This window comes from Miniopterus schreibersii (genome assembly GCF_964146895.1).
Source record: "Miniopterus schreibersii genome assembly, chromosome: 15".
NCBI classification, from domain to species: Eukaryota; Metazoa; Chordata; class Mammalia; order Chiroptera; family Miniopteridae; genus Miniopterus; species Miniopterus schreibersii.
The window spans coordinates 47,512,703-47,522,278 of NC_138115.1; the positions used below are offsets into that span (position 1 = coordinate 47,512,703).

At 51.0% G+C, this 9,576-nt stretch overlaps 1 long non-coding RNA gene across 1 annotated transcript; it reads left to right on the forward strand.

Moving 5' to 3' along the window:
- The first annotated feature begins 1,508 nt into the window (after positions 1–1,508).
- LOC308568052 lies at positions 1,509–8,441 on the forward strand. The gene is made up of 7 exons (XR_014000429.1): positions 1,509–1,684; positions 1,789–1,849; positions 2,008–2,073; positions 2,273–2,347; positions 4,873–4,993; positions 5,996–6,202; positions 6,541–8,441. It is a non-coding gene; the product is annotated as an uncharacterized lncRNA (long non-coding RNA).
- The last annotated feature ends 1,135 nt before the right edge of the window (positions 8,442–9,576 follow it).

The window sequence follows — 9,576 nt, forward strand, 5'->3', positions numbered from 1 at the left end:
CCATCCTGCCTGCCGGAAACCCTTGGATGGAAAGAGGGACAGCCCCGCCCAACTTGTGAACTTGATCTTTACAAAAGGGAAGTCTTGGGGCCAGAAAGCCCCAAGGAATGCAGAAATGACTCTTTAAAAGCCTATATGGCCACTGACCCATGCCATGGACTCGGCTTCCCTGCCCCCTCCCCACTGTGCTGTGACCAGACCCCTTATCTGAGTCCTGGCCTCCCGTCGCAGGGACCGGCCTCGGCCATTGAGCAAGCGCTGACCTGGACTCCTGGCTCCTGCAGAGGCTTGTCTGGAGACGGCCCTTCTCCTAGGTGGAGAGCCTGGAAGAAGGGCCAGGCGCCTGTGTGTATGAGAACCTGACGCTTGCTTTGCAGGGATCCATGGTTGTGCCGTCTTTGCTCAAGGAAGCTCCAAGCTGAAAGTCTCTATTCCGGCCCCAGCGGATGCCAGTCCTGACAGTTCCCCGTCTTCTACTGTTTCTTATTCAATAGGGATATTGCCTGTTGTCATCGCTGTGTGTTTTTCCTATTAGAACACCCTTCCTGGTGCAGAAAAGAGTCAGCATCATTGGGGAAAGTCTAGAAATAAATTTACTAGAAATAAAAATACTCTGGTCTCAAGCTGGATTCCCCCAAAGCAGACCTGAGAGAAGATTCCAGTGACACTGACTCATTAGGAGTTGTCGCTGTTCTGAGTGTCCTGCCGGGTGGGGGACACAGGACTGGGAAGGGAAGCAGAACAAACAAGGGTAAGATGTGAGGCCCATTCCCTGGGAAGGTAACCTGGGCACAGTGCAGGTCCCACCTAAGTGTCCCCGTGGGGATGAGGGAGTTGGATCGTTTCTAGCCCTGCAGGCCAAGCAGCCAGAGCGGCTCCAGTTTTCCACGGGTCCTCCTAGGACAAGGGCACACAGGTGCCGCTGGGAGTGGAAGCACCTGGAGATCCCTGTGTCCAGAAATACAAAACCATCTGAGCGCGTGTGGCCCAGGACAGACAGACGGACGGCTCTGCAGCCACCCACAGGAAACCCAGCAAAGGGAGGAACCCAGAGTTTACTTCCACGTTCCTTTGTTTGCTCACCACTCGCTCACTCAGCAAACGTTTATTGAGAACCTGCTATGTTCCAGTCACTGTGCTAAATGCTGGGGATTTTATTGTTTTAGGAAGAAGGCTAACCGTGTAATAGGGTGGGGCAGTGAACACGGACCCAAATGCGCATCACCCAGCGCAGGTTTGGACCCGAGTAGCTCTTCCTTCCGTCCAGATCTGTGCCAAGAAGGTCAGCTTGTTCTCCCTGGAAGAGGTGCTGGGTGTAATTACATAATCCAGGGGTTGCGGGGCTGTGCTGCCTAATGTTAGCAGGGCACCTGGAGATCCCTTCTGAAAAGCACAGCATGAGCGCAAGGTATTATTAGTAATGAAAGTGGCATTTAGTAGCACCGAAATAAACAAGCTGACACGGGAGTTTTGGTCTGTGTTGGGGGAGGGTTCTGGGTCTCCTAGGCCCTTGATCTAAGAATCAGATGCTCGCAGCAGCTATACAACCTTGCTGTCCTGGTTTGTCTCAGGACCTGAGAATTTTTCTGGCGCCCGCGCTTTCGGGCAGGGCCCTGCCGGTTCCAAGGCGTGTGGCTGCGTGGGCGGCAGTTCAGCGGCAGCCCGGGCAGGCGGGTTACTCAAGGTCACATCCATCTGTTGCCCATGACCCACAGGCCAGGGCCCGGAGGGAGGGCAAAAGGGACGGGAGTGAGTGGAGACTAAGAGCACAACATTTCTCATTTGTAGGGAGAGCGGATTCGGAAAAGTGCAAGCAGTCTTCCTGTCCCTGCGCTCCTAGGACCTCAAGGTAGGGCTGCCAGATAAAATACAGAGCACACAGAGGATGAGTAGTTTTTTAGTGTAAGTGTGTCTCAATTATCTGTTGGGCTATAGTTATGCTAAAACATTATGTGTTGCTTATCTGAAATTCAGATGAAACTGGGCATCCTGTATTTTTATTTGCAGTTATTTGGCAACCCAACCCCCAAGGGCTTCACCTGAAGGACTTTACTCCTTTAATTTCCCGCCCAGGTGAGAAACCGAAGGCCAGGTAACTATGGCGGACTCTATTTCAGGCCACATGGGAGGCTCAGATCTCTCCAACCAAGCCATTGTTATCTGAAGTCAACTAAAATCATTTTTTAAGATCCCCCTCAACCGTTCCTGGAACTAGGAATGTGGACCCCAAACTGTTCTTTAACTCACACTTTAATTCCCTAATGCCAAGCAGAAGGCCCAGCCCCCCTCGAGAAGACAGCAGACAAATGCGTCCATGGACAGACAGTGGAGGCCGAAAGTGACCAAGGTAAGCATCCCTCAGCTGGACCTCAAGTTCCAGAATTCTTAGTCTCTGATGGGCTTGTCTTAGCCAACCAAGAAGTCAAACAATGCTTTATCTTTTTAAATCACCAGAATGAAAAGTTTGACTTAAATGAAATATCACCTGCAGATTCTAAAGCCATGGAGAAGTATAACTATCCCCCAAGCTTGAGGTTGTCACACCTTTGTCCCAGAACAGCACTTGCCCAGCAGTTACTGCATCGGAGCCTTGACACAGTCTTGGGGGTGTCAGCACGACTATTCTCCAGCTCCCGGTGGGTGAGGGGCCTGTGCAGAGCGATGGGGGTGGTAATGGAAACCTAACACGGGCCCAGGTTCTTCCCATCTGAATAAGCTGGTAGGAGGTAAACCTGGAGCCAGATTCTGGATCTTAGGGCCCAGGTCAGGCATGTGTCATTTAAGGATTCCAGCCCCTGCCTCCTGTAGTGGAGCTGGGAAAGGCCACACATTCATTCCATAAACCTTTATCAAACATGGACATCGTCCCAGGCACGCTCCAGGTGCTGGGGACGTCTGGGAAGGGCAGACAAGATTCCCGCATTCGTGGGGCTTCCATTCTGGAGGTGGTGCCAGATGGTGACAAGTGCTCTAGAGATAGGGACAGAAGGAACCGGTGGGAGGAGGGGCTGCTTCATGGAGGGTGAACAGGAAGCTCTTTCTGGAACGGAGATGCCTGAACAGCCAGTCTTGTGTTCCATCTGGGGCCCCAGGTTTGTAGGCAGAGTGACTGCAGAGCCTCAAGATGGGAACAAACTTGGTGTCTGAGGGGTGTAGAGGGGCCAGCGTGTCAGTGGAGCCAACCAGTTGGAGAGCTGGGAGCTGGGAAACAAGATCCGAGCACCAGATGGGCTCAAGCCATGGTCAAGAGTTTGGAGTTTATTTGAATTGTGATGGGGAAGCTGCTGGAAAGCAAACCTCAGCCCAGGCTCTCACCTTCTCCTCTAAAGAGCAAGGAAGAAAGAGGCCGTGGGCTCGGGCACAGACTGGGGAGTGGCGAGCACACGGAAACCCTCAGCAGTGACAGCCAGGTGTCCCTGTCTGTGGCCTCTGGAGGGGGGCAGGTGAGGCACCTGGCTGCCGCCTCCTGTACAAAGGTTGGCTCCTCAGGATGTAAATTCTCTTCCCTGAAGCTTCACGTGCTTCCCTAGAAAGCTAGTGAGTACCTGATAAAGTGTCAGACCCTGCGGTAGTAATTTTTAGGCCCTGATGCCTATTAACACAGACAGGGATGGTCTGGTCTTCCTACCCAGACTGGCAAGAAAAGACAGTCCAAGCCTGATGGGGTGGCCAGAGCTGGGCCCTGGCCCAGTGGCCCCGTGTTTTATACGCCTCGCTCTTTGGACTTGGGAGAAAGTCAATCTGGCATCTGGCCCAGGGGCTGGATGAAAACATTTTGACTAGTGGTTCTCAAAGTGTGGTCCCTGGACCAGCATCATCATCAGCAAGTGGGCACTTGTTGGAGATGCTAAATCAGAAACTCTCGGGGTGCAGCTCAGCTTTCGTGTTTTAACAAGCACTCCAGACAGTTCTGAGACTCAGTGAAGTTTGAGAACCAATGTTTTAGAAGAAAGCTGGCCAGATGGTTAAAAAAATATATTTTTAAGTCCTGCCTTTGCTGAGAACTGGCTCTCGGTGTAAAGTCAAATAAGAGCAAAAACAGAAACCTCCATGGTACAGGGACTTGTGGTGCAGTCTCTGCCCCAAACCCAACCAACCCCAGAGCCTGATATCTGAGTTATAATGTCTTCATCTATCAAACCTCCATCATAAAACATATTAGTGAAGAAAGGACTTGGGCTATTTCTCCCAACCATGTTCCAAGGCCCTAGTTCCAAGGTGCACTCTGGATCACCTGAGGCATCCATCCATCCATCATCCATCCATCCATCCATCCACTCATTCCTACACTCTTAGCTGCTGAAGTTATAAGATAATAAAACCCTGTATCCACCCTGGAGTAGCTCCTATCAAGGAGAGGGGTACAGGTTGTGAATGAAAAGTCACCATGCAGGGTAGGGAGCCCTACAGGCACGCTCTGGGCCAAGGAAGGAGGCGCTATGTATTAAAAACTATTTAAATGTTAAAACTCATTAACCCAGAAGTTAGCCTGGAACTTTATTCTAAGGAACTTATAAGGAATTTAGACAAATATTTATACTAGCTACCATCTGATTAGCACGTACCATGTGCCATGCACTAAATACATAAATTATCTCCTGTACCAACAGAAGTGTTCACCCAAAGATCGTTTTTAATGGCAAAACAATTAGAAACAAGCTACGTTACAATAATAGAGAATGCTTAAACAAGCTAGACTTTAAATGCCATGGGAAATGCTCTTCTAGATACAGTATGATTCTAACTTAAAAATATATAAATAAATATACATGCATTAAAAGTTGCAAAGAGAAATGAATCTGAATGCCAGTAGGTAGAATGGGAACTCTTATCTTTTTATGCTTTTTGCATTTTCCTGTTTTTCTACAATAGGCGTATAAAAGTTAAAACACACCCACAAGGGTGTGTGCCCACATACACGGGACTTCCCCCGGGTACAAGGAACTCCTGATAGAATTCTTCCTTCCGACAGCAGCCTCCTGGCTCAGGCCTGGTGAGTCACCCACCGCGTCTTAGGTCTTTATTTTCTCTTTGCAAACTGAACATAATACTCCCAGCCCAGCCATCCCATAGGATAGTTGTGTGTCGCAGCTATGTCCCGCTTATAAGGCCCCAGGCGAGGGGTAATTACTATGATTACTAACACATTCATGCTGTCTGGGAGGCGTGAATCACGGTGATTGTTACGTGGCAAGTGAGGCTATCGTAAGTAAGAAATGGTCTCCTGGGACAGGATTTCAGGTGAAGGCTCCTTTTCCCAGAAGGCCTTCTCCTGTGTGGGTTTCCAAGAGGAAATGGACAGTGGAGCTATGTGTCTATCAGCTATTACTGTGTACCAAAGCACTCAACTCCTCGGGAGTGCAGCACCAAGCAGTCGTTTCTCGTCCGTACGTGGCAGGTCCTCTGGGGCTTGGCTGATCTTGGCTGGGACCAACTGGGTTGGGTTCCGGGCTGCAGTTCGGGCCCAGGTCTGTTTCACGCGCCTCATCCTCTGGGGCCCAGCAAGCTAGCCGGGGCATGTTCTTCCTCTGGCAATGGCAGAGGCCCAAGAGGACAAGCCCAATCCCACAAGCACATTTCAAACCACTGTATGTGTCACATCTGCTAATATGCCCCCCGGCCCAAGTCCAAAGTCAAAGGGAGGGACAGTGTTCCCCTCCCAAGACCAGGGGAGGAGCTGAAAAGTCCCTTGGCAAAGGGTGTGGCCAGTCATTGAGGCCAGTAGTACAGGGAAGGTTGGGGAGGGAACATGAGCCCCAAAGCTCCTAACTGTCCAACTGTCCAGACTGAAGGAAAGACGGGTGAGGGGTGGACAGAAGCTTAGACTAAGAAACTCCTTTTCTACGCTCCTTCATTCGTAGAGCAAACGAACACTTATGGGGGGCTGGCCTTGGACTTGATGAGGTCTGCGCTGGGACACCATACGGGTGAGAATGCAGGCAGGGCTCTCACCCCTCCAGCCATTTCCCTAAACTCTTTATTTCCAAACCTGCAGCCCCGAGCCGTATTTCAAGTGCACTGTGACTTACAGCATTTCGGCCTCCTGTGTTGCCATGGCTTTATAAGGTCGTGTGGATCTTTATCATTTCAAGACCACATCTCACGCACTTCTCTCATGGGTAAAGATCGTTATGATCGGAGTTCTCCCTGGGAAGAGCCAGTGGGTGTGTCCCCAGACTGGACAGGAAGCATGCATCTGGTGGTGAGCTGTCACCTGGGATGGCGGGTCCCCCTGCCAGGACAGCACCCGGGGAAGGCGGGTATTGGGGGAGGGCCTGCATCGTGCACAGGTGGGCTGACAGAGGAGATGCCCCACAGAGACACAGACATGAGAGCTGCAGGGGCAGAGCCCAGGGTCGGAGCTGGGAGGCAGGCGGCCAGGCACGTGATGTGGGCTGTGGCTTTTGGTTAAGTGACAAAGGCATGAGGAAGCGTTGGCTGCAAGGGGGCAAGTAGAACCGGGTGATGGAGGAATGGGTAGGGCAGAGCCCTACAGGGCCAAGTCCCTGAGAGTGTTCCCTTCCCGCTTTTCTGTGCCAGGGTCCCCGGCTTACCAGGGATGACCAGACCAGGCTGGAGGGCTGAAGGGATCGAATGCAAGCTGCCACCCCGAAATATGGGTCTCACACCACCGGAGCGTCTGGGTTGAGATTATTCCTTTTAATTGGAATCAGACGACTTGGCACAACTACAAAACAGGAGTCTCCTCCTTCTGAAAAGAAACATGTAAGAAAAAAATACCTAGTGTGGAATTCTGCCAGCTCTGCAGAACTAACACAGACGTCCCTGTTAGGTGTGCACCTATCTTGCAGGAGCTCACTGTAACCATCAAAGGTCAAGGGTTGGGCCCCAGCCTATCATGAGAAACATCATCAGACACGTCCCAAAACATCTGACCAGCATTTTGCAAAACCATCAAAGTCATCAAAAGCAAGGAAAGTCAGAGCAACTGCCAGAGCCAAGAGGAGCCTGTGGGGGCTACATGGAAGTAATGTGGGATCCTGGATGGGATCCCAGAACAGAAAAAGACACTGGGTGAAAATGAAGGAAATCCAAATAAACTATGGGCTTTCATTAGTGATAATGTATCAGTATTTGCTCACTAACTGTGACAAATGCACCATCCTAACATAAGATGTTTACATGAAGGGAAACTGAGTATGGAATTTATGGGAACCCTCTGCACACTGTACTTAATTTTTCTGCAAATCGAAAACTATTCTAAAAAAGTCCATTAAAAAAAAATCAGGGATGGAGAGCACAGACTTGGAAGCCAGGCTGCCTGGGGTCCAACTCCGGCTCCTTCTCACCGTGGGCAAGCCGCCTCACCCTCCGTGCCTCGGTTTCCTTGCTGTAAAATGGGAGTCACCATAGTGTCTCTGCTCGATCGTCTTGGGGACTAAATGCGTTAAAACTTGTTGGACTCTGGAAGAGCGCCTGCCCCAAATATAAGTGCCACAAGTGCTTGTTTAATGCAGAGAAAAGCCGAAAGGTGTTGGGGTTCACCTCATATGTTCTGTAAAACAGGAGGGAGTGTACATTGGGAGCATGCTCATGGTGAAGTGTGGGCTCCACTGTCCCAGCAGCCCCAAAACCCCCCCTTCGCTTAAGCTGGGCCTGAGTTTGGCTCTTCCTGCTCTTTCTCTCGATGGCTTCCCATCCTCTCCAGGTCCAGAGGGCAGGGCCCAGCCTGGAAGCCTCTCTTACAGGCAGATACACCGCCTCTTGCCTGTCCTACCTCTTCCTTCTTCCCTGGGAGTGTCTGACTCAATTTGGGACCCAGCAATACTCCCCTGACACCTCCAGCCCCACCACTGTCCCACATGGCCCAGCCCCAGGCCACCCGGCTGCCTCCCCTGCCTGCGTGAGGCCCCCACCGGATGCTTGGGAAATGCGTGTGTTCCTTACTGCTCTTCAGGAAGAGGTCTCCCTGAAGAACAATCCTGAACTCGGTCCAAACGATAGGAAGCTTGACACAGGTCACCTTCCTGTGAGCCACTTGAACAGGCCTGCGTCCCAGCAGAATCGGACGCACACGGCTGCTGTTCCCTCCAGTCAAGACCCTGAGTTCCTGGAGCTGTTTCCTGCCCCCGCTCACTCGTGGCCACACTCACTCCCTCTCTGGGGCTGCAAAGTGAAACAAAGCCAAGGATGTGACAGCGACTGAAAATCTAAAGCTACAGGGCGAGGCTGAGCCTCCCCCAACGCTGTTTCCCAGCGGGTTTCCCCACTTTCTCCTAAGAGGCTTATTTCTTATCAAAAATCCTGAAACCCTGGTAAAGGGGGTCATTCGTAGGACCTTTATTTTGCAGATGAGGAAACTAAGTCCTTCTGAGAGACAAGAGGGAAAAGGGAGATTGAGGGGTGTTTCCTGTTTAGAGGCGGGATTGCAATTTCTCATCCTGGGTCTGTTTGGGGTTAGAACATTTTCTTTGCTTTTCCTTCTTGTTGTTTTTAATCCTTACCTGAGGACATGTTTAGAGGGAGGGAGAGGGAGAAACATTGATCAGCTGCCTTCCGTATGTGTCCTGAGTGGGAACAGAACCGGCAACCTTTCGGTGCACAGGACAGCACTCCAACCAACCAAGCCGCTCCGGCTGGGCTTCTGGGCTTTTCTCTGCTTTCCTCATGCCAGTACTTGGAAATGGCCTACGGAGACCACATGCCTAATAATCACTTGAGCTTTATCAGCACACAACACTCAAGGGCCTCTGGGGACTTGGCAAAAGCAATGTTTACTAAATCATGTGCTTGTTGCAAAGAAACCTTCATGCCTCTGGGGCAGCCCTTGAAGAAGAGGAGCTTCTGGCTGGGCAGTCACTTGTCTGACTTTTTTTCTTTTTCATATTTTCACTTGGAAATCCCTAAGATTGAGGATCACCTGCATAGGGTTGATATTTAAGATGTATAACAACTAGTATGGCTTAGATATCGACCAATCTGAATGGATGTTGGCCAGGGTATAGGACAGGGCCCTGCCCCCACTCACACCCCTGCTTGGCCAGGCATTGCCCCTGAAGTTGCTGGTTTAGGGAAAGGTCCAGGGAGTTCCAGGGAAGGGGTCTAGGCGGTTAGGGCTGGTGGGCTGTCCCAAGTGAGAGAGAAATAATTCATTATTAAAGCAGCTGGCTGTCAACCCTATATGCACATATATCCTCAGTTCCTGGAAAGTACGGATCCAAACCACGTAGCTGGACATAGACTTGTTCCTAAGCGTACATGATGATCGAGTACGGAGAGCCAAGGAACAGAGGTGTATGGATTCAAGAGCTTTGAGGATTTCATTTTACTGCAACCCATCTCCCCTCTGGGCCACCGCAGCTGGGTATAGAACTGGAGGTGGGCCTGGTGGGTGGTTACCTGAAATGGACAGGCATAGGGAGAACAAGAGAGGGGGTACAAGTTACAGATGATAGCATAAGATGGTCAAAGTTGGGGAAGCCCAAGAGGGTCCTAGAGTCCAACAGGTGGTGCAGAATTAGGCCTGAGAGACAGGAAAAAACAGGGCAGATGCTGGGAAGATCCTAGGACAAGAGGGTTGAGAGGACCAGCCCACAGTGCAGCAAGAGGGTCTAA